Below are 5,333 nucleotides of genomic sequence, written 5' to 3'. Positions count from 1 at the left end.
TCCTTTCCAGAATCAATCCTGTATCTGTGTGACTTTCATAGGGAACAAGCGTGGACACGATGGGTAAGAGATTTAAAGCATGGATTAAACACCACAGAGAGTGAATCACTGCTAGAAATACTGAGAAAGATGGCGTATGCCCCTCCATGCCAAGAGCCTGATAAAGCCATTGATTACTTTTACAGAAAAGAAGAAGAGAACTTAAAGCAGAGTGATGTGTGCCGTTGTCATGACCAAGTCAACCAGTGGCTGTCACGAAAATGGCTGTGTATTCCTGAGGTAAGACTCTAGTGTGTGTGTGTGTGTGTGTGTGTGTGTGTGTGTGTGTGTGTGTGTGTGTGTGTGTGCACGTGTCTGTGTGTCTGTCTGTGTCTGTCTGTGTAGGTTGTCCATACATGCGAGTTTGTGATATCTGTGTACATGTCAGAGAAGTTTCTTAGTAGGTTTCTGATACATAGTTGTGTTTATAAATGTCTGCTTGCTGATTAGAAATGGGCTCGATGTTTTCGTGACAATTCCTATCATGCTGCAGTTGAAACAGACAATGGGACTGAGGCTCAAAACAAGCTATTGAAATATTCATATCTGCCAAGGAAGAGAGACCTGACACTATCAAGCATTATCGAGATTCTCATTCACCATTTCCTACCAGATCAAAGAGAAAGATATCTTTTCCTAAACTATAAAGCAAGCACAGACTATCGTTCCTATGACAAATCCATACCATCATATCTACATAATAGACCATCTTGAAAGGAAGTCATCTGCTCTCAAGTCTTGTGCTGAAGATGTTTACTGCAATCCTATTAGATCTGGTGTCTTTCATGTGAAGTCACAGTCCAAAAAAGATGTTTGGCATACCGTTGAGTTCAGATCTTTTCATAAATTACCATCATGTACTTGCACAGACTGGAAAAAAGAACAAATTCCATGCAAGCACTTTTTTGCTGTGTTTCGCCTTGTTGAAGGATGGGATTGGAAGAATCTGCCTCCCAGCTATCTAGAGGGGCCATACCTGTCAATAGACAAAAGTGCTCTTGATTCTAGATTTCATAGCAACCATGAATCTGTGGAAGATCACAATGTAGACAGTCTGGACTATGACAGCCAACCAGATTCTACCATGGTTACAGAACAAGATTATACTGAATCAGCCAGCAGCGTGCTTCACTGCCTGCCAGAACGAAGGGTATGTATTGTGTCCAAAAGAACTATTAACTTATAAGGCAATCTGCTATTAACCCAGACAAGTTCAGGCCCGGATCCAGATGGGGGTTCAGAAGGTTTCAACCCCCTATTTTCCAATAGGCGTGGTTCAATAATTTCATTAGAAAAGAGAAAATTAGTAATGCTATAAATAACTGCTACCAGGTCAACCCCCTCTTTAAAAAATAACGGGATCCGGGCCTGAAGTTACATCTAGCACCATGCTCATTCCCGCTTAAGTGTACTTAGACAGTGAAACTGTGGGTTTACAGCTTGAATTAACGCTGTTGTATTGTGTGTAGAGACAAGCCACAGAGCTAAAGGATGCTCAGTTGGATGCAAGAGAAGCCATAAAGGAGGCAGAACGTCTTACATACCTAAGTCAAAACGTGGAAGCATTACGATGTCTGGCAATAGCTATTCGACAGTCTGTGACAAAATTGAAAGAGCAGATGCCACAGTCAACAGAAGGCCTCTTGCTTCTACCATCATTATGCAGGAAATCCTTGAAGAGAGCAACAGCCAGAAGACTGGTAAAAGAAGCCAAACGAGTAAAGCAAAAAGCAAAAAGTGAACAAACAGTAAGTGAACTACCACCACGAAAGAAACGTAAGACAAGTCATAGCAAGAGAGTGGGGATAAAGGCTGACCGCATGAGACACGAAAACTCAACAATGAAAGACCAGCAAGGACGGAAACGGAAACTCACAGATGCAGTCAACCCTCACACTAGAGAAACAGAAGCTAGAATCAGCTGTAACGCCTCCATTGACTTCAATCAGAATGCAGCAAATGTAGACTTTCAATGCAACAGTAAATCACTCCTCCCTGTCACACCTACGTTGTGTAAACCAACCTTCCAGAGCAAAAGTAGAAGCAGTCTTGACTTTCTAAGACGGGCATCCAGCATACTAACAACTTCAACGTCTGCTTTACAAAAAGAGAAACAACTTCAACAAATAGCTCATTCCTATGCCTACAGTCAGGCGAAGGCAGCACAACTGCCACTTGAGTCTGTAGAGACAAACACAAATTCTGCAAACCATGTAGAACACTTTGATGAGCCAGAAACTGATGGCGCAAAAAGATTTGAAATCAGACAACTACGAAGACAACTGGATAAAAAACAGAGTGACATAGATAATTCAGTGAGGAATAGATGAAATTATATTATGGATTGCTAATGATCACGTGTGCTTTCGTTGTTGCAGGCAATGAAATCGACGCAATCTACAGTAAACTGCCAAGTGATTAATACTACACGTGGTCCAATAGGTTCTCACAAAGAATTTTACAATTTCATCATTTGTTGCTATAGTTTAGTTGCTGTTTTCTTTATAGATTGCACAAGACCATCAACACAGGTTTGAAAATAACACATTATTGTATGATCCCTATTATCATTCGCCAACACTCCAACAACAATCATCATTATTCACTACTAAGAGGTGAATAATGATAAATGTTAGAGTGTTGGCCTCCCTTTGATACATGCAAGCATACAGACACCCTCATCCCCACCCACCACTTACCCTCACACAATTTAAATTTCTTTATTACAGCTATCCTATCTTTCAAAACCAAAGGAAGTGCTACATCACCTGATAAGCAATGCTGATCGACCCAACCGCTGCAGACGGCCAATTGTGTTTGACATTAGAAGACGTCCATCTGATAGCCAGCAGCAAACAGTCAAATGCCACACCAATATAATCTATGCATCAAAGCAATTCTAACACTTACAGAATGAGACATGACTTGGTCTTTATTTGTTTAATTGTTTGCTGTACTTGTGTGTTTAACTAGAGCAAGATTCAAGGACTAGTCTAGTAGTGTTATATTATTCAAATACATCGTAGTGTACGAGGGTACGCCATCATACCTTCATACATTTTCACCTAGGCTACTATGCTAAGTTCACACAGGTAAAGAGAGACACACAGACACACAGATACACAACTACAAAACTGACAGACACACCAGATAGACAGAAGCATACACAAACAGACACAGACACAGAGTCAGACACAGACACACAAACAGACACAGACACAGAGTCAGACACAGACACACAAACACACACACACACACCTAAAATCCAAAATCCTAAATGTCAGGAGCTGCCTCTCAGAGGTCACGCCCCCAGCTGTTAAGCTGGGCCCTGTGCGCTACTCAGGGAACTCTGGGCCTGCGCTAGCAAACTCCTGGAGCCGAGCCAGGCACTCGCAGGAGCACCGACTTGTGAAGCCAACCGTGGTGTGAGCACCCAAAGTCTCACCAGGACCCCAGTGGCTGATGTCACGTCACAGCCAATGGCCGCTTAGGACCCCAGTCAATGACCAGGTACTCATTTATACTCCCGAGTCGAGAGAAGCAAATGTGTGTTAGTTTCTTGCTTAAGGAAATTATGCCATAGCTCGCCATCACTGTGACTTGAACTTGCGACCCTTCAAGGTCCCGGATGTAAACACTCCATAAAATTGACTCTCTAACCAACTGAGCTATCACACACACACCACACACACACACACACACACACACACACACACACACACACACACACACACACACACAAACACACACACACACACACACACACACACACACAACACACACACACACACACACACACACACACACACACACACACACACACACACACACACACACATGCATACAAGGTAACGTAGATAAAAATTTGCAATTCATTGGTATTGTCGGTATGTCACTGCTGTAGAAAATTAAAAGAGACCAAACTTCAAAATCATTTAATATGTATTTGCAATCTTTGCTTAAAGCCTAGATGGACTATGCATCTAATAATTACCAGCATATTAAATCAATTACCATAGCGATAGCCTAACAGATTTGTTTATTTCACCCTTCACAAATAGGAGAAAGATCTTTCTGCTTCTGAAGACATGAAAGCATGTGTGCCTTGCCTACCTACAGCATCTTACCAGTCACGTACCCGTAGAGTTAGGGGAACGTAAATCACTCTAAGCAATTTAAATAATATAAGTATAGTTTCACTATACAGAATTACATACTGCTGTGAACCATCAAACAGATGGTGACCATCACATTAAGCTTATACAATTCAGTTGAATGTTTCACTTGAATTGAAAACTTACTGAAGCGTGGTGTTTCTACTTGACACAATAACCCGCTCACAATGTTTGGGGAGGCTGAAGCCTCCCCCAGCCTCCCAATCCTACGCCAGTGCATGTATTATGTTTCCAATAAATATACCTTTGCTATAATATACATATATTCATTTTATTGATCGCCATCAAGTTTTCTAACTTTGAGAATAATCGCTTTGAAAACAACTAGCAAAAGTGCTATTACTTTTCAACAGACTTTTGAAAACTTGATGCAACAGTTATCAGTGTGCTTGTGGAAACACAATGTGAATATATATATATATATATATATATATATATATATATATATATATATATATATATATATGTATTATAACATACAGGCTTGGTCACACCCTAGTCACGTGACCTGACTGCATTGCTATCCATAACGTTTCACGTGTCCGGTAATGACTAGCATTACATCTCAGTAGTAGCTATAATGTAGGTACACATCACTATGTTTGTATTATGCAGAGACGTAAATAGACACTACAGTAATAGATTGCAATTGCATGTGAACCTCCACTGTACCCTAGTGCTGCTGTACTTTATTCAGAATCACAGTAACATATCCTTAATTAATTATTGCAGTAGTATACGTACCATGGTTCACCGGATTCTTTCAGGATGATGTCCAGTAAGTAGATAAGCCCTACATACTAGCACTCATTCACTCTCGATTGAAAGAAGAGACTTAAAAAGATTCCTCATGCTCCTGTTGCAGAAGAAGCGGACAGAAGCGTGTTGCCGTCACATTACAACATACGGGCGAATGAGGCTTCAGCCCACTAACGCACGCAAGCATTATACGGGTGTGTGGATCGGGGACGTGTGAGAACGGCGGACTGCTATCAACCCGCCGCTACCGGCTTTCGTAGGATCGTGATCGAAACCACCTCACGATGTGGATCGGATGGATCGCGATCCAGTTGTCAGTGTGGACAGGTCTTAATTACCTTCAAAGTGCAAAGCGGCCGA

Source organism: Corticium candelabrum, chromosome 3 (assembly GCF_963422355.1).
Source record: "Corticium candelabrum chromosome 3, ooCorCand1.1, whole genome shotgun sequence".
NCBI classification, from domain to species: domain Eukaryota; kingdom Metazoa; phylum Porifera; class Homoscleromorpha; order Homosclerophorida; family Plakinidae; genus Corticium; species Corticium candelabrum.
Note: the sequence above shows the minus strand (reverse complement) of the source record.